This window comes from Lagenorhynchus albirostris, chromosome 8 (genome assembly GCF_949774975.1).
Source record: "Lagenorhynchus albirostris chromosome 8, mLagAlb1.1, whole genome shotgun sequence".
Classification (NCBI taxonomy): domain Eukaryota; kingdom Metazoa; phylum Chordata; class Mammalia; order Artiodactyla; family Delphinidae; genus Lagenorhynchus; species Lagenorhynchus albirostris.
In genome coordinates this window covers 92,746,691-92,773,153 of record NC_083102.1, presented here as the reverse complement: position 1 = coordinate 92,773,153, position 26,463 = coordinate 92,746,691, and the positions used below count along the sequence as shown (strand labels likewise).

At 43.3% G+C, this 26,463-nt stretch overlaps 1 long non-coding RNA gene across 2 annotated transcripts in view; it reads left to right on the top strand.

The window, feature by feature from the left end:
* Positions 1–26,463, top strand: part of LOC132524847 (uncharacterized) — a 56,234-nt gene that overhangs the window by 11,614 nt on the left and 18,157 nt on the right. For both annotated transcript variants that reach the window (XR_009542061.1, XR_009542062.1), the window contains 3 exons: positions 9,067–9,163; positions 9,995–10,247; positions 19,904–20,044. This is a non-coding gene — a long non-coding RNA (uncharacterized LOC132524847). The remainder of the gene's footprint in view (positions 1–9,066; positions 9,164–9,994; positions 10,248–19,903; positions 20,045–26,463) is intronic.

Here is a 26,463-nt window from a genome sequence, read left to right as displayed (position 1 = left end):
GAATTCACCTGTGAAGCCATCTGGTCCTGGTTTGTTGGAAGATTTTTAATCACAGTTTCAATTTCATTACTTGTGATTGGTCTGTTCATATTTTCTGTTTCTTCCTGGTTCAGTCTTGGAAGGTTATACCTTTCTAAGAATTTGCCCATTTCTTCCAGGTTGTCCTTTTTATTGGCATAGAGCTGCTTGTAGTAGTCTCTTAGGATGCTTTGTATTTCTTCAGTGTCTGTTGTAACTTCTCCTTTTTCATTTCTAATTTTATTGATTTGAGTCCTCTCCCTCTTTCTCTTGATGAGTCTGGCTAATCAATTTTGTTTATCTTCTCAAAGAAACAGCTTTTAGTTTTATTGATCTTTGCTATTGTTTTCTTTGTTTCTATTTCATTTATTTCTGCTCTGATCTTTATGATTTCTTTCCTTCTGCCTCCTTTGGGTTTTGTTTGTTTTTCTTTCTCTAGTTCCTTTAGGTGTAAGGTTAGATTGTTTACTTGAGATTTTTCTTGTTTCTTGAGGTAGGCTTGTATAGCTATAAACTTCCCTCTTAGAACTGCTTTTGCTGCATCCCATAGGTTTTGAATTGTCGTGTTTTCATTGTCATTTGTCTCTAGGTATTTTTTGATTTCCTCTTTGATTTCTTCAGTGATCTCTTGGTTATTTAGTAACGTATTGTTTAGCCTTCATGTGTTTGTGGTTTTTACGGTTTTTTCCCTGTAATTCATTTCTAATCTCATAGCATTGTGGTCAGAAAAGATGCTTGATATGATTTCAATTTTCTTAAATTTACTGAGGCTTGATTTGTGACCCAAGATTTGATCTAACCTGGAGAATGTTCCGGGCACACTTGAGAAGAAAGTTAATCTGCTGTTTTTGGATGGAATGTCCTATAAATATCAATTAAATCTATCTGGTCTATTGTGTCATTTAAAGTTTCTGTTTCCTTATTTATTTTCATTTTGGATGATCTGTCCATTGGTGAAAGTGAGGTGCTAAAGTCCCCCACTATTATTGTGTTACTGTCCATTTCCTCTTTCATAGCTGTTAGCAGTTGCCATATGTATTGAGGTGCTCCTATGTTGGGTGCATATTTATAATTCTTATATCTTCTTCTTCGATTGATCCCTTGATCATTATGTAGTGTCCTTCCTTGTCTCTTGTAACATTCTTTATTTTAAAGTCAATTTTATCTGATATGAGTATAGCTACTCCAGCTTTCTTTTGATTTCCATTTGCATGAGATATCTTTTTCCATCCCCTCACTTTCAGTCTGTATGTGTTCCTAGGTCTGAAGTGGGTCTCTTGTAGACCGCATATATATGGGTCCTGTTTTTGTATCCATTGAGCAAGCCTGTGTCTTTTGGTTGGAGCATTTAATCCACTCACGTTTAAGGTAATTATTGATATGTATGTTCCTGTGACCATTTTCTTAATTGTTTTGGGTTTGTTTTTGTAGGTCCCTTCTTCTCTTGTATTTCCCACTTAGAGAAGTTCCTTTAGCATTTGTTGTAGAGCTGGTTTGGTGGTGCTGAATTGTCTTAGCTTTTGCTTGTCTGTAAAGCTTTTGATTTCTCCATCAATCTGAATGAGATTCTTGCTGGATAGAATAATCTTGGTTGTAGGTTCTTCCCTTTCATCACTTTAAATATATCGTGCCACTCCCTTCTGACTTGTAGAGTTTCTGCTGAGAAATCAGCTGTTAACCTTATGGGAGTTCCCTTGTATATTATTTGTCATTTTTCCCTTGCTGCTTTCAATAATTTTTGTCTTTAATTTTTGCCAATTTGATTACTATGTGTCTCAGCATGTTTCTCCTTGGGTTTATCCTGTATGGGACTCACTGTGCTTCCTGGAGTTGGGTGGCTGTTTCCTTTCCCATGTTAGGGAAGTTTTCGAATATAATCTCTTCAAATATTTTCTCTGGTCCTTTCTCTCTCTCTTCTCCTTCTGGGACCCCTGTAATGCGAATGTTGTTGTGTTTAACGTTGTCCCAGAGGTTTTCTTAGGCTGTCTTCATTTCTTTTCATTCTTTTTTCTTTATTCTGTTCCACGCAGTGAATTCCACCATTCTGTCTTCCAGGTTGCTTATCCATTCTTCTGCCTCAGTTATTCTGCTATTGATTCCTTCTAGTGTAGTTTTCATTTCAGTTATTGTATTGTTCATCTCTGTTTGTTTGTTCTTTAATTCTCCTAGGTCTTTGTTAAACATTTCTTGCATCTTCTTGATCTTTGCCTCCATTCTTTTTCCTAGGTCCTGGATCATCTTCACTATCATTATTCTGGATTCTTTTTCTGGAAGGTTGCCTATCTCCACTTCATTTAGTTGTTTTTCTGGGGTTTTATCTTGTTCCTTCATCTGGTACCTAGCCCTCTGCCTTTTCATCTTGTCTATCTTTCTGTGAATGTGGTTTTTGTTCCACAGGCTGCAGGATTGTAGTTCTTCTTGCTTCTGCTGTCTGCCCTCTGGTGGATGAGGCTATCTAAGAGGCTTGATGGGAGGGACTGGTGGTGGGTAGAGCTGACTGTTTCTCTGGTGGGCAGAGCTCAGTAAAACTTTAATCCAGTTGTCTGCTGATGGGTGGGGCTGGGTTCCCTCCTTGTTGGTTGTTTGGCCTGAGGCAACCCAACACTGGAGCCTACCTGGGCTCTTTGCTGGGGCTAATGGCAGACTCTTGGAAGGCTCACACCAAGGAGTACTTCCCAGAACTTCTGCTTCCAGTGTCCTTGTCCCCACGGTGAGCCACAGCCACCCCCCACCTCTGCAGGAGACCCTCCAACACTAGCAGGTAGGCCTGGTTCAGTCTCCCCTGGGGTCACTGCTCTTTCCTCTGGGTCCCGATGCACACACTACTTTGTGTGTGCCCTCCAAGAGTAGAGTCTCTGTTTCTCACAGTCCTGTCAAAGTCCTGCAATCAGTTCCCACTAGGCTTCAAAGTCTGATTCTCTAGGAATTCCTCCTCCCATTGCCGGACCCCCGGGTTGGGAAGCCTGACGTGGGGCTCAGAACCTTCACTCCAGTAGATGGACTTCTGTGGTATAAGTGTTCTCCAGTCTGTGAGTCACCCACCCAGCAGTTATGAGATTTGATTTTACTGTGATTGCGCCCCTCCTACCATCTCCTTGTGGCTTCTCCTTTGTCTTTGGATGTGGGATATCTTTTCTGGTGAGTTCCAGTGTCTTTCGGTCGATGATTATCCAGCAGCTGGTTGTGATTCTGGTGTTCTCGCAAGAGGGAGTGGGAGCACGTCCTTCTACTCCTCCATCTTGGTTCCTCTTTGGTGCTCAATTTTAGATCACCCAAAGCTTATATAATACGCTATTCACAGACTAAAAAAGGGATTAGAAAGTTGAGGATTATATGTAGTTATTTTAGGAATGATAGTGGGAATTGAAGAACTACATCAGGTAACATGTTTTGGTTCCAAATTATAGAAACAAGACTTAAACTGGCTTAACAGGAAGGAAGTTTATTATCTAACGTAGCAATTAACAGTATACCCTCAGGGACTTCCCTTGTGGCACAGTGGTTAAGAATCCACCTGCCAATGCAGGGAACACTGGTTCGAGCCCTGGCCCGGGAAGATCCCACGTGCCATGGAGTAACTAAGCCCGTGAGCCACAACTACTGAGCCCGCGTGCCACAACTACTGAAGCCCGCGCACCTAGAGCCCGTGCTCCGCAAGAAGAGAAGCCACCGCAATGAGAAGCCCGCGCACCACAATGAAGAGTAGCCCCCACTCGCTGCAACTAGAGAAAGCCTGTGCATAGCAACGAAGACCCAATGCAGCCAAAAATAAATAAATAAATAAATAAATAAAAATTTAAAAAACCAATATACCCTCATTTGGTAATAAGAATCAGGGTTGGTTAATTCATTTGTTCAGTGATACCTTCATTCCAGGTTTTTCCCATCTTTCTGTCATCCTTGATATTGGCTTCGTTTTCAGGCTTGTGGCAAGATATTTTTAGCACTTGTATACATCAAATTCTGAAATGACAATGTCCAGATGATAAAGGGAGGAGACATCTGTTCTCATGGCTTTTCTTTAGGATGGTGGACAATGTCTCAGAGCTATCTTCCATCCAGCAGGATTCTCCTCACATCTCACTGGCCAGGTTTTGGCCGCAAACCATTTATGAACCCACTGGCATGGAGTATAGAATTTCCATGATTGGCTTGTGTTAATTATCTGGAGTCAAATGGATGTTTGGGAGTCATTTTGTGTGTGTGTGTGTGTGTGTGTGTGTGTGTGTGTGTGTGTGTGGTACGCAGGCCTCTCACTGTTGTGGCCTCTCCCATTGCAGAGCACAGGCCCCAGACGCGCAGGCTCAGCGGCCATGGCTCACAGGCGCAGCCGCTCCGCGGCATGTGGGATCTTCCCAGACCGGGGCACGAACCCGTGTCCCCTGCATTGGCAGGCGGACTCTCAACCACTGCGCCACCAGGGAAGCCCTGGGAGTCAATTTTTTAAGTGGGAAGCTGAAGCCAAGATGAGGTATACAATATGTATAGAAGAAAGAGGAGGAATAAAATCGACAAACGCTGAAGACTAAGGGTCCTGAGACAGTCTGGTAATATGGGAAGAGTGAAGCTTGTCCCTACACTCTCTTCTGTTTGCAAAGGACTCCTGGTCGTAACGCTACAGGAGGAAATCAGGGGAAGACCATAGTGTCTCACAGCTATGTCACTAACAAAGTCACCTGGAGCAAGGCTGTCATTCATTCATTCATCATTTATTGAGCACTGGGATAAATAATTAAGATAAAAATGAATGATCTGTGGTTCCTTTCCTCAAGGAGCACACAGTCTAGTGGGGAAGTCATAGTAAACGGTTCCAGGAGCTATAAAGAGGACTGTGAACTGTGTCCCATGGTAGAGACGTGAGGGTGGAAGGATTCACCGGGGAGAATCACAGGTGCCTGTGCTAAGTACTGAATATGAATAAATTGTCAGACACATAAACAGATAGGGAGAAGCCTTCTAGGAAAAGGGAACAGAGGATATGGAGACGCTGAGGCACAAGAGGACATGGCAGAGTAGAGGAACATGAAGATACCTGGTGTGGCCGGTGAGTCAGAGTTGTCCGAGTTAAAGTTGGCAAAGCAGGCTTTCCACTGAAAGGTCTCATAATCCATGATAAGAAGATTGGGATCTTTAGATCTAGTAGAGCCACCAAAGGATTTTAAGCAGGGGTGTGACCTAGTCAATGTTGTGTTTTCCGGAGCTTACTCTGGAAGTAGATGGAAGATAGTGCAGGGATGAGGCTAAAATCAAGCAAACTGTTTAGGGAGGTAAATTCAGTGGGCTTCAGTTTCCTTATCTACATTGGCATTGGACTAGGTTAGGCATCACAAGTGCAACCTCTCCCAGGGCCAGACAAGTCCTGTGTGTGTGTCAGGTGCACTGTGTGCAGCTGAGGGCTCCATCGATGAATAGAACGCATCCCATCTAAAATAGGGCAGCAACGGCTCAGCCCAGGGTGTTGTGTGTAGCTACGGACCTAGCAGTGCCAGACACTCCAGTTTAAAACACTTTTTATGAAGTCTTCCAGTATTTATATGTTGGTAACTAATTCCAAGGGGAAAACCAACATCAGCAGCAAGACTACAAGCTAAGTAAATACACCTGCCAGCTAGATTCTGATGGTATTCATCAGTTGGGAACCTTGGGACATGCAAAGCTCAAGGGCCCCTTCCAGCTCTAACAATATATGATTTTATGATATCCCAATGGTGTTTGTGCTACCCTATCACTGGTCATTCATGGTAAGTCATTCACACAGATGAAAATCTTCGGTGTTGCTTTAACAAGCCTAACCAGATATTTCCAGGGTTAGCATTCACCCATTGATATTTACATTTATTCATTCATTCATTCAACAAGTATTGATATAGTGCCAGTTATATGTAAAGCATTGTTAAACTGAGACAAAGAGATAAAAGAAAGGAATGAACCTGGGGGGTTGAGGAGGAGAGGCTGGGACTTCTTACAAGAAGAAGAATTCAGTCATTTCTTACCTGTTGCCTCCATCAGCAGGTCTTAGTGGAGAGATTCTGCAGCCTGGCCCAGGGCCTTCATGCCCACCGTTTCCAGCTCACAAGATGCAGGGGTGAGCAAACTTGTCCACTGGGGGTTCCGGGACACTCAGGATCTGACTGCTTACTCTTCCATCTGAAGAAAAGACAAGTAGAAATAAAGGAAAGAAGGGTGAAGTGAAAAAAAAAAAAAAAAAAAGGAAACTGAATTGCTCCTTAAAGTGGATTCCTGTGTTTATTACAAGGCTAAGGTAATCAGTGACATTTGTGAAGGAGGACTTTTTAGAAAGTCAGCCTAGGGACTTCCCTGGCGGTCCAGTGGTTAAGACTCTACAGTCCCAACGCAGGGGCCCCGGGTTTGATCCCTGGTCGGGGAACTGGATCCCCAGGCCCTTGAAGATCTTGCACGTGGCAACGAAGATCCCTCATGCACAACTAAGACCCGGTGCAGCCAACTAAATATTTTTAAAAAGCCAGCCTAGGATTTTCTTTTTTAAAAACAGAATAAATATGAAAATGAAAGGCATAGAAAAACGTGTATTATATGGTACATTTGTGTAGAAAATGCATAGATCACCTCTAGAAGAAAACATGCACATAGGAACTAGCATTTGAATTCTGTTTAATTTCTACCATCAACAGAAAGGGAGCTTGAGATGAAATTAAGTTCTAAATAAACAAAGAAAGTTAAAATATACTAACACTAAAGCAAAAGAAAACAATAAATTACCATTTTAAACTTATTTTAAACCATTTTAATGTAAAATTTTTAACAAAATTACCATTTTATAAGAATTACAAAGATCTTAAAAATTATAATGCCCAATGTTGTTCATGTAATACAGAACAGTGTGAAAAGCTTAAAAGATTGTATTAGTAAGAATTTATCCAAATTATTTAATATGTGTATAAAAATTTAAACATAAGGATGATTATCATAATACACATTTTAGAAACCTGAAAACAAACTAAATAGGGACTCGACTAAATAAATGGCATAAATGTGTTGCTATCAGGTTATTAACCATGGCTCATTTATTCTCATAGAAAGCTGTCTCAGGGAAGCCTATTTTGGTTATAAGAAAGAATCTTCTAACAGCTAGAGTCATGTAGCAATGGAGTGGGCAACTTGGGGCACTCCAGCAGGACTTTTTAGCAAGAGCTGGCATGTGTCACACAGCTCCATGGGCAATAGAATAGGGCTGTCCAGGAGGGAAAGAACTAGGAGAAACCAGAAAGTTCATGTTAGGGAAGTGGTTAAGTTCCAAAGGATTGGAAACAGTGGAAATGGTCAAATACCATGGGCCCAGACCAGTAGCGTCCAAGCCACATTATATAATTTTAAATTGCCTTGTAGCCAAATTTGAAAACGACAAATAAGTAAAATTAATTTTAGTAATACATTTTATTTAACCCAATATATCCAGAATATTATCATTTCCGCATGCCATCTATCTATCTATCCATGTGTCTATCTATCTATCTATAACTGTCAAGGAGATATTTTATATTCTTACTGTGTGTCCAGAGTCTGGTGTATGTTTTCACACTTGCAGCACATTCTGCATGAGCCGCATTTCAAGTGCTCAATGACCACATGTGGCTTGTGCTACCACGTTGGACAGCACTGCTCAGCGTCTGAGATGAGTGTCCGCACTCATAGCACTAGTGACCAGTGTTAGTGACCTCCTAGGCTATTTTGTTCACCACCTCTTTTCTGAGCCTTGCTGGGTGAGGAAGGACTTGGGTACTCGGGTGAAAAGTACACCTGAAAATAGGTCCAAGGGCAGGCAGCTGCAGAAGTTGGCATCTAAGACAATGTCCCTTCAGTGAGCGTGAGGGGATGGGATTCCTGCCCTGGCCAACAAATTGGACTTCACTGTCCTTCCCACCACTGAGTCCCTGAACCCTAGGATGGGTTTCAGGCCCCAGACCTCATAGTTTCTGTCTAACAGAAAGAGCAGGTGCTCAATTTCATGTTATTCCTGTTAATGTCAAGTGCACAATGGCATGCCATGCCCTCCATAGACAGAAAGACAGACACAGATAGACAAAAGGTGCCTCAGCAAAGCTACCAAAATACCACACAACTGTTTTGGTAGGTAGCTTTTATTTATTTTTATTTATTTTAAACTTTATTTTGTTGAAGTATAGTTGATTTACAATGTTGTGTTAATTTCTGCTGTACAGCAAAGTGATTCAGTTATATATATATATATATAAAACAATATATATGTATTTTTTTCATATTCTTTTCCATTATGGTTCATTACAGGATATTGAATAGAGTTCCCTGTGCTATACAGTAGGACCTTGTTTATCCATTCTAAATGTAATAGTTTGCACCTACTAACCCCAAATTCCCAGTCCATCCTGCTCCCTCTCCCCCTCCCCCTCGGCAACCACAAGTCTGTTCTCTATGTCTGAGAGTCTGTTTTTGTTTCATAGATAGATTCATTTGTGCCATATTTTAGATTACACATATAAGTGACATCATATGGTATTTGCCTTTCTCTTTCTGACTTACTTCACTTAGTATGATACTCTCTAGTTGCAACCATGTTGCTGCAAATGGCATTATTTTGTTCTTTTTTATGGCTGAGTAGTATTCCATTGTATATATGTACCACATAGAGGATCAACTTCTTAATCCTTGACATTTTAATGTTAGGGGTATAATTTAAGTTTGCTCAGCAAAGAGTCTTGGTCAGAAACACTAACCTGATTGATGATAAAAGGGGTTCAGGAAAGAGATAGAAAACTTACTCTATGATGTGCTTCCTGGGACAGAAGCCAGGAGGTTCATGCTTGTGCACCCTGGCTGATGCTCAGATCTAAGAAGGTGCACAGTCATATTGGCGGTGGGGTGGGGAAGTGGTAGCAGAAATGCAGACACTTGTTATGTGGACAGAGGGTATCGTGATCATCATCATGTCTGTGAAGTCACACGTCTATGAATCAATTTCTAAATCCTGGCTTCCCTAACAATCACCCAGGGATCTTGTTTAAAATGCATAATTCTCATCTCTACTTTCAGAGATTCTAATGCAGCAAGTCCGGGGCTGGACCCAAGGAGTCTGGATGTAAGCAGCATCCCAGGAGATCCTGATGCAGTTGGTCCCTGGAGAAATACGGTATTTCTAGCAACATTTCCAGGCACAAGGATCAGGATCTGGCCCCTCACTAGCCAGGAGCACTAGGATAGAGTCAGAGTCCCAACAGGGGCCAGCCTGCGAGGAACTGGGTTGCCACCAAGTCATACCACGTGAGCCAGGGAGATGGGAGGTAGAGGAAAGGGCAGGGGGATTCCAGAGAGCCAGCTACCTGGACCGTAAGCACAGAAAATATGAGGCTCATCACAGACACTCCCTCTCCCCGCTGGGACTGACAACCATCTCTCCTAAGGCATGTTCTTTTCCTATGAAATGAGCCAAGGTCAAAGACTTGGCACTCCTGCCACGTTAGTTTATTCGTGCTTCCACTCTAAGCTCGCCTGGAGTCTATATTTCCAGCACGGAATCTCATAACCATACTTGGCGGGGGTGTGGTTCATAGAGTTAGCAGTAAAAGTAATAATCCAGAAGCAGGCTAACATAGGACTCAGAAGGCAAAAACTGGATTATTTGGTGTAAGAAGTTGAAAGCAAGGCGTTTTAAGGCGAGTGACGCATTACTTGGGATAAGTCACCAGAGGGCGCCAGAGCATCCTTCTCCAAAAGAAGTTTCAGTTCAACAAAACCCGTTAGGCGTCAATTAAACAAAAACACTTGCTCAAAGCGACAGGCTCCACCGAGGTAACCCTGAAGGCAGAAGAGAGTGGACAGGTGATCCCTGAAAAAGTCTTCTGAGGCATGTAATCTCATTGAAGTAATCCGTTTTACGTTAAAAATTGACACGACTTTCCACGGAATCTCCTGAACATCCTGGTTTGCTTTAATATAGCACACAACGTTTTACATTTCTTAGGCCCTAAACAGGATGCTCCGGAGGGCGTCGTGCTGGTCTCTGGCACACAGTGGCGGGTCCTGGATTCCTGCAGCCAGAAATCACCGGGGACTGTGAACCCACTTGCCTGCTGTGGACACCTCCTACAAACCTGATTCGGAACTTGGAACCCTGGGCTGATGACCGCGGAGGGCCCCTATTCCACTGTCTTAGTTTACACCGGGGGAACTGAGGCTCAGAGTCGCACAGGGAGCTGTTCCGAATTACAAATCAGGTTAGTCTTGCAGTGAAACCCTGTTTTTCTAATCCGTGAATTGACCCTCGAGTCCGCAACAGGAATGGGGCTCGGTCCACGGATGGTCTAAAGCCTAAACAAGGATAAGAAAGGGACCGAGATCCAGGAAGTGGATTTCAGAGTCCAAGAGGGCAGCCTCGTGCAGGGGGTGTGCGGGAGGCGACTTTGAGCAATACTACTCTTCTGCAAAATCCCGTGTGGTGCTGCCACCTTGTGGTCAACTGGGAAATTGAACTCAAACTTTGCCATAATGCTACCTTTTCCCTTAAATGATAATGTTTTGTAAAAGAACTGGCATTTGCTATATTTTTCTTTTTTCCTAATGCATTTGCTGGGTATTTCCAAGCTCCGTGATCATTAGAGAAATACTAAGGGACAAGTAGGAAGAGACATAACAATTTCACAACTGATTACTTTTTCTTTTTTTTAAAAATGTTTTGGCCTGGTGGCACGTGGGATCTTAGTTCCCCTGACCAGGGATCGAGCCCGAGCCCCCTGCATTGGCAGCACGGAGTCTTAACCACTGGACCGCCAGGGAACTCCACAACCGATTACTTAGAAATTAAATTTAAAACCTCCATTTTTTCTAAACTCAGCCTTTGTGAGTGTAAAAGATCTGTGGATCTGGAATATTTTATAATATGCATTTGCTATGTAATCACTGACTCACAAAACATTCTGAATTAAAATAATGGCAAATATTTGATATCTACCGTGTGCCGTATCCATATTTTATGTGGATAAAAGTATTTTATAGATGCATAAAGTATCCATACGGACTTCCCTGGTGGCACAGTGGTTAAGAATCTGCCCGCCAATGCAGGGGACACGGGTTCGAGCCCTGGTCCGGGAAGATCCCACATGCCGTGGAGCAACTAAGCCTGCATGCCGCAACTACTGAGCCTGCGCTCTAGAGCCAGCGAGCCACAACTACTGAGCCCACGTGTCACAACTGCTGAAGCCCACTTGCCTAGAGCCCGTGCTCCGCAACAAGAGAAGCCACTGCAATAGGTCCACGCACTGCAACAACGAGTGGCCCCCACTTGCCGCAACTAGAGAAAGCCCCCACACAGCAATGAAGACCCAACACACCCAAAAATAAATAAATTACAAAATAAAAAACTAAAGTATCCATACGTTATGTGGATTAATTTATTTAAACCTCACAATAACCCCCAAAGGTAAGTGTCATTATTATCCTCATTTCACATATAAAGAAACTGAGGCATGGAGATATTGAGTAATTTGCTCAAGGTCACACAGCAAACAGATGGTGAATTGGGAGTCCAACCCATGATGTCTGGCCTAGAAGCCTGTGATCTTAACCACAAGACCAGTGGTTCTCAAAGTGTGGCCCCTAGACCAGCAGCACCATCATTACCTGGAAACTCAATAGAACTGCAAGTTCCTGGGCCCTACCCCAGACCTTTTTTTTTTTTTTTTTTTTTTTTTTGGCTGCGTTGAGTCTTTGTTGCTGCGCGCGGGCTTTCTCTAGCTGCAGTGAGCGGGGGCTACTTTTTGTTGCAGTGCAAGGGCTTCTCATTGCAGTGGCTTCTCGTTGCAGAGCACGGGCTCTAGGCGCGTGGGCTTCAGTAGTTGTGGCACACGGGCTCAGTAGTTGTGGCTCATGGGCTCTAGAGCGCAGGCCCAGTAGTTGTGGCCCACGGGCTTAGTTGCTCTGCGGCATGTGGGATCTTCCCAGACCAGGGCTCGAACCCATGTCCCCTGCATTGGCAGATGGATTCTTAACCACTGGGCCAGCAGGGAAGCCAACCCCAGACCTTTAGAACCAGAAATTCTGGCGATGGGAACCAGCAGACTTTTAACCAGCCCTCCAGAGGATTCTGCCACAGGCCAAAGTGTGACAACCACTCACCTAGGCTATGCTACCTCTAATTGTTAGTATATTTAAATAAAAGCAACTCTGTGCCTACACCTACCCTGGAGATCAGTATGGTAGATCATATTACACTGTCGTTTATGTTACTTCATATAATTATGGCATATTCAAAAGACACTTTCCGAGACTTAAATATATATATATTTTTTTCTGTTTTGGAACATAGCAATTACATAATTAAGACCCTAAAAAAATTAGCTTCATTTCCCAAACTCATCAAACCACTGGTGACTCTTTTGATTAGGATAACAACCTACTTTTGGAGAGAAGAGGCCCAAGGGCAGAGGGTGTCGGTGGTTCTGAAGAGAAGCAGATGACACACCCAGGGGTTCAGAGTAGAGGCTGGCAGCAGGGAATAACTCCTCTTTTGCTCTAAAACAAAACATAAAGTAAATGTTAGAAAGAGGAAATTGCCTGGGCAGGAGGTATTTTTATTCCCCTCAGCTTGACAGCCAGAGAAAGAATGATGGGGCTTCCCCGGCAAAAGTAGGGTGACCCTCATTGTAGCAATTTAGTTAAACTGGAGCTACGCTTCCCCAAATTCCCTTCCCTGCACAGTTTCAGGTTGGCATGGGCCGCAAGAGACATTCTGGGGTGGAATTTGGAGGGCAGAAGTGAAACAGTAGCCATATTCCTTCTCCGGAGACTGGTTTGGGGTGTGAGGCACCGTCGCAGCCCAAGCTCCTGTCTCAACTCGTTGGTGTGGGCAGCCACTGAGCTCACTGCCCCTCCAATCCCCTCCCCTGTGGGAGCCTCCTTCAGCTTCTGACTCCCGAGCCAGGTGTGTGGTTAATTCCACAGTGGAGGGCTCTGGCTTTTCCTATAGGACACCCACTCCCTTGAACTTGGAGGCTTTTTGAAAGACATATGTGAGTTCCAGTCTGTCCTTTGGTCCCAGCTTCATGCTTGTGCGTTCCAGTTTGTCCTTGATCTCTCCCACTTCATATCCATCTTCATCTTCACTTCTAGAATACCTGCCCTGGAGACTTCAGACCCCAGTACATAGGCTGTTTAGCTCACAAAATTATTTAGTGCTTATAATGTTATATATCACTCCTAGTGGTGGTGTTTTTTCCTCTAATTGAACCCTGACTGCTCTATGGGAACGGCGAGGACATCCCATCTGAGAACAGACAATGGACAAGCCAAGAGGAAAAAAAAGAAAAAAGATGCTGGATACTGAAAGTGCCCTGGTTGAGTAAACCAGGGACTGTTAGGGTGACCCAATTTTCAGGGGAAGAAAGATCAACCAAGATGTGACAACCCTGACTTCTGTGCGCCCCTAACACAGGGGCGCACAATCACAATCAGTTTCATGGTTTGGTGGAAGGACATTAAAATAAGCCTACCTGGTGTGACCCAGCCCCACCACTTACCAGCTGGGGGACCTTAAGCAAGTTACTTAACTGCTCTTTGTCTCAGTTCACGCACATGTAAAATGGAGATGATAATAGTACATACCTCAAAGGTTGCTGAGAGGTTTGCGTGAATTAACATACCTAAAGCACCTTGAATAATCATTGGCATATAATAAGCACTAACTAACTTTCTTCTCTGTTTATAGATGTTCATATTCACAGGTAATGCCAGTTCTCCGTGTGTTCCTTGGAGCATACCCTCCTTTCCCTCACTATTTGCTCCAGGAATTCCCCTTGCCTCTCTTGCAAGCATTCTCCTTCTCATCTCCCTCACCTAAAACCCCACCATCAGCCCTTATGGAGGGTGTCTTTTGAGCAGCCTACCAACCCTTCCCTGGGTCTTCTCTGCCCTGACCTCACCTTACAGAAACCAGTTATCAGCATCTAAAATCCAAGGTGCAAAGAATCCTGTGAGGTCTGAATGGCCATGGTGGGAGAGCAGCCATGAGAGGCTTTTCCTGCCTATATCACTAACTTACGGAGCATCTGCTGTATACCATGCAGACCACCAGACCCATTACCTACAATGCTTCAGTCTTCCCAACAGCACGTTGGGTAATACCATCTCTGTTTCACGGGAGAAGCAGTTGATGTTAAGAGAGGTTAAGTCATTGCCCTAAATCACACAGCTTAAGGGTCATGGGGTCAGGATAGGAAAGCAGGTCCTTGTGGGCTGTGTCCAGAGGCGTGTGCCCACAACCATTGCTTCCAATGCTTCCTCTTCCCTCATCCCCTGTTTTGGCCTTGGGCAGAAGCCACCATGTTCAGACAGTGCACAATCAATTGACCAGGACAACGAGAAGGGCAGGCAGTTCATCTCAACCACTTATAAGGTGGGTATTATTATCCCCATTTCACATGTGCATGAGCTGAGGCAAAGAAAGATTAGGTAAGCCCTGACTGTGCCTTCCTGTTTCCTAACGGGGCACTCCCTCTGGATTACGGGTTTTACTTCTCTCTAAAATGTTCTCAGTCATTGAGGAGGAACCACAGGGACCACGCAGAAATGCTTTGATCTGGTTACGTAGAAGCAAAGTTAATTCATTACATACGCATGCCTTAGCACAAGAAGACCGGTTTCTCTCAGGAAAGAGGCTGTTTACCTTTTGTTACATACAGGGACATAGAAAGACTAGCACAATGTGTGCTGTAACAAACCCCTGAATACAAACCACTCATCTTTAGCAATTAGCAACGATTTGTGAATTTTGTTTCATCTATTGCTTGAGACATCCTGAAATTTCACTCATAAATTCTTCGGTATACATCTCTCACTGGAAAGGACCTTTTACATCGCTAATAAATCACTGTGCCATGATTGCACCTAGCAAAAGTCATAGTATATTAGTAGCATCTGAAAAAAAACTAATATTAATAAGATTTTCAATAAATTAATAACATGCAATACTCAAACCCTATTCAAATGTCCTTGATTATCTCAAAAATGACTTTTTGTAGGTTTTTTTATATGGCTTGCTAAGCCACAAATACAGGCAAATGATCTGGTTATGACAAACATAATCTCCCTCCCTCCCTCCCTCCCTCCCTCCCTAAGTATCTGTTGACTGCCTATTGTGCCAGACCCTGCTCCAGGCCCTGGTGAAAGGGCTTTTTTTTTTTTGTTTTTGCGGTACGCGGGCCTCTCACTGTTGTGGCCTCTCCCGTTGCGGAGCACAGGCTCCGGTCGCGCAGGCTCAGCGGCCATGGCTCACGGGCCCAGCCGCTCCGCGGCATGTGGGATCTTCCCGGACCGGGGCACGAACCCGTGTCCCCTGCCTCGGCAGGCGGACTCTCAACCACTGCGCCACCAGGGAAGCCCCTGAAAGGGCTTTTAAAGGCCACAGATTCTGTCCTCAAGGACTAATATGCTACCTGCTCCCTTCCCTGCCCCCGACCTGTACTTCCACGCACAGTCCTCTTTTTTTTTTTCCCCTAAGAACTTTCTTTAGGAATTAATTGAGCCCAAATCAGAAACTCCAGTTACCGCATTGTTAAATCTCAGGGTCTTTAGAAAATTTCTAACACAATGTTTCTCAAACTGGTTTCTCCAACCATGAGCTTGGGTTACAAATATTGTGAATATGTTCACTATTAAGAATATAGGAGTGTTGGGACTTCCCTGGCAGTCCAGTGGTTAAGGCTCTATGCTTCCACTGCAGGGGGCACAGGTTCAATATCTGGTCGCAGACCTGAGATCCCACATGCCACACAGCTTGGCCAGCTATATATACAGCTGTACAGAATAAAGCTAAGAGTGTTAGGCTGGAAAACATACAGGTTTAGCTCTATAACTGAATAAAATAACTCTGCCAAAATAACATCACAAATGCAGGGTGATTAGGTGCAATATTTCTTAAAATGAGGTCTGTGGATCCCAGGATGAGGGACGCAATCTATGGACATACTTGGGGTAGATCATGGTTTCTCCAGTTTGAGAAACCAACATAGGGTAGTGGATCCCAAAGCTGGCTTTGTGTTAGAGTCTTCTGAGGATTTCTGTAAAAATACATGTGCCAGGGCTCCATCTCAAACCTGCCAAATTAGAATTTCTATGAGTGAGGCCAAGGAATCTGAACTATAACATGCTCTTCAAGTGTTTCTGATGACTGACTAGTTTGAGAAACCATTGATCAAGGAGTTCCTTTACTTTTCTCCACTAATGCATGTTTAAGTCGGTCCTACAATTTCCTAACAAATACTCAACCCCCACCCCCACCCCCCCAGCTTACTTTCCTCTGATTCTGCCCATTCTGTTGTAGACACTATTGTTGTTGTTTTGGGTTTTGGGGGTTTTTTTTGGTATTTTATTTTATTTTTTGGCCACACCACGCAGCTTGCAGGATCTCAGTTCCCTGACCAGGGATTGAACCTGGATCACGGCAGTGAAAGCCCAGAATCCTAACCGCTAGGCCACCAGGGAACTCCTGACACTATTGTTGTTGATGTCTTTCTTATACTGAGCTGAGACTCCCTTTCCCTCAAGTTTGACCTAAAGATCCAGTGATACAGAGAGCACATTTAAATCAGAACCTGTAAAATTATTATTAAACAATAATCTTTGTATTATAACCTCTTAAGACACCCTGGCCTCTAAAAGGCTGGTAATTCTTGGAGAACATTTTTTGATTAAAAAATATCTCAGGTTCAATACATTATGTTACTACATTCAGATTGATTCTTACAGGCTTTCTTTAATTACAGTGATTCATAGACTAGCGTCTGACTAGACTACTAGGAAGTATCCATGACTATCTTTTGAAAATTTGGGGGAAAAGTGTGAAATATATGTGTATAAGGATTGTGTTTGAGGAATGGAATTTGTTAAGCAAGGTAGATTTTATATTTTTCTCATGATGCATCCTTTGATTTTATTTTCAAGTTATTGAAAATTTTCCAATATCGTTTTCCTCCCTCTCTTCCTTTCTTCCTTCTGTCCTGCTTTCCTGCTGCTGTAGGCTGTGTTTAGTCTTCCTACCATGGGACAGGCAGAGGCTGAGCGCATTTGGATTCTGTTGCAGCAATCTAGGAATGATGAGACAAAGGAGAGTGACCATGGGGATGAGCAGAAGAGATGGAAATGGCAGGGAAGGGACATGCCAGCACCAGACTGCCAAGTGCCTGTTAGGGCAAGGGAGGTGGAGGAGGGAAAATTACTGTGGGATTTGGAGGGAATAGGGGAGCGACTGGCAGAACTCGTAAGGTCTGAAGGAGCGAATTCTGAGGAGAATAAGGTAATACTTTTGGATATGTTGGTTTGAAGAACTGGTGGAAAATGTTGATTAGGCTTTTGTACTGTAGTTCTGAACTTAGGATCGTGCTTAGGCCAGAGGGAAAGGCTTTAAGCCAAAGTTATAAACCTCCAAGACTGAAATTTAAGGCATCAGTGAGAAGGTTGCAAGAGTATGTCAGGGGAAGGTCATCTTTCTCAGAATTTCTAGAATAGCAGAGAGGGCCCATGTCTAGTGATGCACATTTTAGTAATACTTTTTTTTGTTTTGTTTTGTTTTTTGTTTTTATTGAAGTATAGTTGATTTACAGTGCTATGTTAGTTTCAGGTGTACAGCTGATTCAGATATATATATATATATTCCATTTCAGATTCTTTTCCCTTACAGGTTATTACAAAATACTGAGTATAGTTCCCTGTGCTGTACAGTAGGTCCTTGTTGTTTATTTTATAAATAGTAGTGTGTATATGTTAATCCCAAACTCCTAATTTATGCTTTCCCTCCGCTCCCCACCACAATACTTTGTTTTCCTGATTTTCTGCTACATTTTCTGTTTTTGTTTGTTTGTTTGTTTTTTGTTTTTGTGTGGGCATCTCACCGTCGCGGGCTCTCCCGCTGCGGAGCACAGGCTCCGGATGCGCAGGCCCAGCGGCCATGGCTCACGGGCCCAGCCGCTCTGCGGCATGTGGGATCTTCCCAGACCGGGGCACGAACCCACATCCCCTGCATCGGCAGGCAGACTCTTAACCACTGCGCCACCAGGGAAGCCCTCTGCTACATTTTCTACATAAATTTACCTCAGAGTTTTACAATAAATTTTATTTTTCCTCAGGATTTATAAATATTTACTTCCTTTGGGTGATCTATTTTTTTACTCGAGCTGTTCTCTGGCCAAACTATGTAAGTTGTTCAGTCTGTCTGGCAGCAAGTTCTTTGTCCTTGTAACTATTTTTTTTAATGGTAAAATACACATGATATGACGTTTACCACCTTAACCATTTTTAGATATACAGTTCAGTGTCATTAAGTTTACTGACTTTGGGACTTCCCTGGTGGCGCAGTGGTTAAGAATCCGCCTGCCAATGCAGGGGAGATGGGTTCAATCCCTGGTCTGGGAAGGTCCCACCTGCCGTGGAGCAACTAAGCCCGTGCACCACAACTACTGAGCCTGTGCTCTGGAGCCCGCAAGCCACAACTACTGAGTCCGTGTGCCACAACTACTGAAGCCTGCGTGCCTAGAGCCCATGCTCTGCAACAAGAGAAGCCACTACAATGAGAAGCCCACGCACCACAACAAAGAGTAGCCCCCACTTGCCGCAACTAGAGAAAGCCCACACACAGCCAGGAAGACCCAACTCAGCCAAAAATAGGTAAATAAATTTATTAAAAAAAAAGTTTACTGACTTTGTTGTGCTACCATTACTACCATCCATCCTTAGAACACTTTTCATTATGCAAAACTGAAACCTGTACCTATTAAACACTAACTCCCCATTCTCCCCTCCCCTCCAGGCCCTGGCACCCACCATTTAACTTTCTGTATTTCACTTTCTGTGAATTAGACCCCTCTAGGAACCTCATGTAAGTGGAATCACACAGTGTTTGTCCTTTTGTGATGGGTTTATTTCACTCAGCATAATGTCCTCAAGGTTCATCCATGTTGTAGCAGGTGTCAGAATTTCCTCTATTTTTTTTCTTAATTTTTATGTATTTAGTTACTTATTTTGGGCTGTGTTGGGTCTTCGTTGCTGTGCGCAGGCTTCCTCTAGTTGCAGCGAGCGGGGGCTGCTCTTCATTGCGGTGCGTGGGCTTCTCATTGCGGTGGCTTCTCTTGTTGCGGAGCACGGGCTCTGGGCACACAGGCTTCAGCAGTTGTAGCACACAGGCTCTAGAGTGCAGGCTCAGTACTTGTGGCGAACGGGCTTAGTTGCTCTGCGGCATGTGGCATCTTCCTGGACCAGGGCTCGAACCCGTGTCCCCTGCATTGGCAGGCGGATTCTTAACCACTGCGCCACCAGGGAAGCCCCAGAATTTCCTTCCTTTTTAAGGCTGAATAATATTTCATTGTATGTATATACCACATTTTCTTTTTCCATTCATCCATCAATGGACACTTGGATTACTTTCATCTTCTGGCTATTGCAAATAATGCTTCTGTGACCATGAATGTATAAATATCTCTTTGAGATGCTGGTTCATTTATTTTGGGTATATACTGGATCATACGGTAATTCTATGTTTAATTTTTTGAGGAACTGCCATACTATTTTCCACAGTGGCTGCACCATTTTACATTCTCACCACCAGTGCACAAGAATTCCAATTTCTCCACATGCTCACCAGCACTTGTTATTTTCTGTTGTTGTTGTCGTTTTAATAGTAGCCATCCTAATAGGTGTGAGGTGATACCTCATTGTGGTTTTATGTGCATTTCACTAATCATTAGTGATGTTGAGCATCTTTTCATATACCTGTTGGCCACTTGTATGTCTTTTTTGGATAAATACCTATTCAAGTCCTTTCTTCATTTTTAAATCAGGTTGTTTTTTGTTGTTGAGTTGTCCATAAAATCTTTTTTTTTTTTTTCAGCTGCACTGCATGGCGTGTGGAACTTCCCCAACCAGGGCCACCAGGGATTGAACCTGTGCCCCCTGCAGTGGAAGCGCAGAGTTTTAACCACTGGACAACCAGGGAAGTCCTGTCCATGTAATTCTTGATGGTTGTGTTTCAGTAAGTAATTTTTGTCCTTGTCCTCCTTTTCTTCTTATTTTTTTCAGCAAAGTGTGTAGCTTCTTAGAACTCTGGTGTGTAGTTTCAGTGTTCATTTAGGAATGAAAACAAACAACTGAAAAAAAAAGAATTAAAGAAAGAAAAAGAAATGTAGTAACTTCTGGAATCTGGTGAATTATATATTTCACAAGCAAGTCTTGTGAAAAGGAATCATTTGACTCATGCAAGCTGAAAAGGACAGAGGTAGAGCAGATTCACTCATTTAAATCTTAACACAGGGTTCCCATAAAGTCACCCCGATCCACTTCTTGCTCTGCTGCTTCTGGGTCTGTTCCATTCTGAGACCGCCTTTCCCAGTGTGCTTTTAAATGGATGCCAACAGCCACCTTCTTCTTTCTCCTCCTCCCTCTCCCGCTCTTCCTCAAGTAAACTTTATTTTGACATAATTACAGATTTACAGAAGCGTTACAAGAATAGCATAAAGGATTTCTGTGTGCCCGTCTGTAAAGGAAAACTCACTTGCTTTGTGTGTCCTTCACTCTTCCACTCACACACTCCACCTCTGACACCAAGTGTGTGGTAGTTTTTTCCACACGTTAAGCAATTCTGCAACACCAGCTGGGTGTCCTATAATTTAACTCAGTTCTGACACTGCCTGGAGATACCGCCGGATCCCACAGGTTAAGGGCTCGGTCCTATAAGACTGCGCCCCCTTCCTCCCCACCCTCGCCTTTTCAGATGCCAGTAGAAACTCCAGGTTGTCACCTGTGCTTCTGACCAACTGGCTATAAATTGGAGGTTCTCACAACCCCTTCCTCAAGTTCAATTACCTTGCTAGAGTGACTCACAGAGCTCAGAGAAATATTTATTTCCATTGACCAGTTTATTATAAAGAATACAAATTTACAGCCAGATGAAGAGGTATATAGGGCAAGGTCTGGAAGGGTCCTGAGGAGAGGAGTTTCTGTCCCTGTGGAACTGGGGTGCACCACCTCCCAGTGTGTGGAAGCTTTCACCAACTAGGAAGCTGATCAAATCTTGTTCAGGAGTTTTTATAGAGCTTAATCTCCATCCCCGCCACGTTCCCAGAGGTTGGTGAGTATGGCTGAAATTTCCAGCCTTCTAATCACTTTGCCTTTCTGGCGACCAGCTCCATCCAGAGGTTATCTTGGGGCCCACCCTAAGTCACCTCATTAGCATAAACTCGGGTGTACATGAGAGGGGCTCCTTATGAATGATCAGACCCTCCTATCACTCAGGGAATGGCAAGGGTTTTAGGAGCTCAGAGCCAGGAACTATGACAAAGACCAAATGTATTTCTCATTATACCACACCCCTTAACCAGGTTCCCTAGTTAACTTTTTACCCCATTCGTTTTATCATTCTTTTTCTTGTCCCTTACTTTATACATATACTATCTGCGTGTGTACGTGTATAATGTAATTTTTTGGAACCATGGGCAATGAGTTGCAGATGTGATGACTATCTCTCAATACGTCAGTGTGTAGTATCTAAAAACAAAACTATCAACCACAGTATAGTTATGAAAACACAGTGATAAAAAACAAGATATTAAACTTGATATAATAACTCAGATTTCACTAATTGTTCCAATAACACCTTTTATAGGGGGAAAAATATCGCAGGTTTTGAGTTGCGTTCTATTGTCAGTCTCTTTAGATGTTGCTGAATTCTCCTCCATAAGGTTGTAACATTTTGCATTGCCCCCCGAATGCAAGGAGTTGCATTCCCCCCCCCCCGGAATGCAAGGAGTAGCTCTATTCTCCCCCGGAGCTACAGGAGTAGCTCTATTCTTATTCACATCCAATGAGAAAAAATAGGTCCAGGTCACCCACCAATAAACTCAGTTTCTTGGAACTGAATCTTTTATGCCCTGATTGGTCTGATTTGATTCACGTGTTCTTCTCTGAACCAATTACTGTTGTCAGGAGACATAGGCTTGCTGATCAGCTTACCCTGGGTCACATACTTCTTTCCAGGAGCCAGAGTGGATTCAGGTTCACCTGAAGCATGTGGGCTCAGAGTGTGGAGCAAGGGGTGGTTCCCCAAAGCAAAATCAGGGAACAATTACTACAGAGTAGAGCTGGGTAAAAACAGCAGCAACAACAACAACTATCCAATACATTCTCCCCTTAACAGATATCCAACCTACACATACGCACCAAAACAACAAATGTCTCCTGAACTTGGCAAAAGAGAAACAGATATATCAAAACTAGAGCATAGGTAGACTCCAACCTCATTTTTCATTTTCATGCAGTAAATATTTTAATGTCTCTTCTTTTGTTCATAGCACAGAGATATTTTGATCTAGGTACTGCCTCTGTTTAATTTTATTTTGTTTTTCAATTTAATTAATCACAACAGCTCTAGGTAGCAGCAGGAAACGGCATATCGTGTGGTCAGGCCACTCGGGAGGGCTGTCCTCTTGCTCTCTGTACACGCCCCGCCTGACCAGGGCCTGCTTCACCTACACCTACTCACATAACTGACCTTCCTCCTTGCCCCGGCTCCAGCTGGTGGTTGTTCTTATCGAAGGGGCCCGTGAGGGGCGTGCCTCTCTGCTGGTTTCCCTGGTAACCAGTGAGCCCGTCTGATGTCATTTCCCCTGTAACTGGGAATCTCCCCTTCCCCAGGGAGTAAAGCCTGCCGCCGAGTCCTGCCCACTGGGTACACAGAGGGGTGTCACTCCAGGACCGTGCTTCAGACGTGTAAGCTCCCCATCCATTAAACCATTGGCGTCTCTGTTGCTGACTTGGGACTCTTTCTTTGGTCTTTTTTTTTTTGGCCACTATGGCGTGGCTTGCGGGATCTTAGTTCCCCGACCAGGGATTAAACCCGGGCCCCCAGCAGTGGAAGTGTGGGGTTCTAACCACTGAACTACCAGGGAAGTCCCTCTTCCTTCAGTCTTAACGCTGGGCAAGTGCAGGCCTTGCAGGCATGCGGGGTGCAGCCCAATACATACTCATCCTACTTTTGAAAAGTATGTCTTAAAAAAAATAAAAGTATGTACTTGAAACCATTTTACAAAGTGTTAACTCAAGCAAAAACTTAAACCCAGGGTTTTTCTGTTCCAAGCCACAGGACTTCTGACATCGTGATCTTTTTAAAATAACTTAGGTGCTACTTTCCTCTCAGTTTCTCACAAAAAGAAAATCTTAAGAAGTTTCATTGTTAGAATGTTTATTTTTTGTTTTTTTTCTTCTTTTTTTTTCTAGAATGTTTATTTTTTCCTGCCTTTTCAAATGACAGAATTTTCATCTTTCATAGAAATCGGAGGGCTCACCGTGTAGGGTGATGATTTGTTGCTATCCCATGTTTCTTCTCAAGCTCATTTTTCTTCGGATTATAAAGCTTCTGAATGGTCAGTTGCGGTCACAACAGATCTTCAGTCTTGTTTCCGTGCTCTCAGTCCTGTCTCTGGGCCGTTTCTTTTTTTAAATTTATTTATCCATTTAGTTATATTTTTTTGGCTGCATTGGGTCTTTGTTGCTGCACGCAGGCTTTCTCTAGTTGTGGCCAGCGGGGGCTACTCTTTGTTGTGGTGTGTGGGCTTCTCTCATTGCGGTGGCTTCTCTTGTTGTGGAGCACGGGCTGTAGGCGCACAGGCTTCAGTAGTTGTGGCTCATGGGCTCTAGACCTCAGGCTCAGTAGTTGTGGCGCACGGGCTTAGTTGCTCTGTGGCATGTGGGATCTTCCTGAACCAGGGCTGGAACCTGTGTCCCCTGCATTAGCAGGTGGATTCTTAACCACTGCGCCACCAGGGAAGTCCTCGTGGGCAGTTTCTTGAAGCCCAGTAACGTTAGCTCTGTCAGATGTGTCTGTACCAGGACAAACTGATTTCTTGTTTTAGATGCAAAGAGTATTTGGAAAAGTATTTTCTGAACCTAATTGTTAAGTGTACTTTCAAGCACACACATTTTATTCCCCTAGTCACTGAACCTCAAAAAGTCCTATTATTCCTTGATATAGGAATGTACTCCTTTTTATTTTCTGTAGTAAACTTTTCACATTCCACTAAGCAGAGACCAGAAATGCCTTTTAAAAAAAAAAAGAATTGCATTGAAATGTCTCTCTCCATTTTTAATCAACAACTAGACTAATAATAAACAAAGGAAACCCTGCCTGCATCGTCATGTAGGTTTAAAGGAGGAAAATGCAGGAAAGTGTTTTTGGAAAGCATTGAAGGATGCAAGGAAGAGGAAAGAGCCCTCAGAGATGGAGGCAGAACATCCGGGTCCTAATCTAGCTGTGTGACCACAGCCAAGTTGCTTATACTTTCTGGGAGTTAGACTATGATATCCAAGAAAAAACTTTCAGAATTTAATACAAAAGTCATAATTCTCCCCAAAGTGACAGTGACAGTCTTCGTGAGAGAACCACCCTAAGTTTGTAATCTCACAATTCAGATTTTCCAGATAGAAGTCATTTGTATAAATTTCCCTAATGTAATGATAAAACCTGTCCTTTCATGTGGATACTTCTATCTATTTATTTATTTTTTGTTTGTTTTCCTATACTTCTATTTATTTGAGTGGGGAAGGGACGAGGGCATATTCCTAGTGAACATGCTGTCTTCATCCAGCACAAGGTAAACATGAGGCAATCTGTTTAAAAGACAAACTACAGGGGCTTCCCTGGTGGCACCGTGGTTAACAATCCGCCTGCCAATGCAGGGGACACGGGTTCGAGCCCTGGTCCGGGAAGATCCCGCATGCCGCGCAGCAACTGAGCCCGTGCGCCATAACTACTGAGCCTGCGCTCTAGAGCCCATGAGCCACAACTACTGGGCCCGTGTGCCTAGAGCCTGTGCTCCGCAACAAGAGAAACCACTGCACTGAGAAGCCTGTGCACCACAACGAAGAGTAGCCCCCGCTCGCCGCAACTAGAGAAAAGCCCGCGCAGCAGTGAAAACCCAATGCAGCCAAAAATAAAAACAAAACAAAACAAAAAAACCCCAGAAAACGACAGAAGACACCACGCCTTTACAAAAGGAGGAAAAGGCAGATGAGTTATTCCTTTACAAACACTGTTCTGACTTCTAATTGGGAGGGCATGGGAAGATCACTTGAGGCTCTTGAGTGATGCCGGCTACTTCTCCAGAAAATTCCTTACCCTAAAGCAAACAGCAATTATGTCTTGAAACCCATTTTTTTTTGCCTACATTCTAAATCTGTAAAATTGGATTAAAATGTGGAAGAATTTTGAAATAGAAACAGAATGGGACAAAGTAGTCTCTAAAACCTCTTTAAAAAAACAAGTTGTCAAAATTAATTTCTAGAATTCCAGTCAGCAACTCTGGACGTTCTTATCACAAATTAGAGGAGTTGTTTTGATAAATGGCCTCCATGTCTGAAAGCTTTGCCTCCAGTTCTTCTAATTAAAAAAAAATTCTAAAGTGTATGTTCATTATTTTTAAGGCAAACAATATCTCCAGTTTCCTCTGTTCCTATCACTTAGTCTAGAGACTACACTTAGTTACACATGACCCCATGTCCCTCCAAATATAAAAGTAAAATAATTTAACTACCAGGAAATGTCTTAGGAGGAATTCTTATTAGAGAATATTTATTCATTCATTTAAATGTTAATTAAGAGCATTCTGGGCATGTAGTAATGAACCAAAATAAAGACTCTGATCTCATGAAGCTGGATTCTGATGAGGAGAGACCCATAATTTTAAAATACCTAACATCTACAAAAGATAAGGGCTACAAAGAAAAACAAAGCACCTTAAGGATGCAGAACAGGTCGGGAGGCATCTGTTTCATTTAGGTAGGGTGGTCCAGGAAGACCTCTCTGATAAGGTGAGATCTGAGCAGAGACTTAAATAAAGTGAAAGCGTGAAACATGAGGTTACCTAGAGCAGGAGTTGGCAAACTTTTTCTGTAAGGGGCCAGACATGGTTTTTGGCTTTGCAGGCCATACAGTTTCTGTTGCGACTATTTCAACTTTGCCCTTGGGGCAAGAAAGCAGCCATAGACAATATAAATGAATGGGTGAGGCTGTTGTCCCACCAATCCCTTATCTATGGACAGTGAAATTTGCATTTCCTGTACTTTTCATGCGTCACAAAACATTATTTTTCTTTTGATTTTTTCTAACCCTTTTAAAATGTAAAAAACATTCTTAGCTCAGAGGCTGTATAATATAGAATGTGGGCTATGTTTGTTGACCTCTGATCTCTGATTCCTGAGCTCAAGTACACACATTCCAGGAGTGGGAACAGTTAGACCCTGAGGTGGGAGCAGCAGTATGACTTGCTGATAGAAAGCAAAGGAAATGTGTCAGCTTCTAACTTTTCTTCCTGACCACAACTTGTTCTATTTTGAACTCCCCATAGAAGACAGACACCACATTTCAGAGGAGTGAATGAATCTGGAAAAATTTCTTAGAGG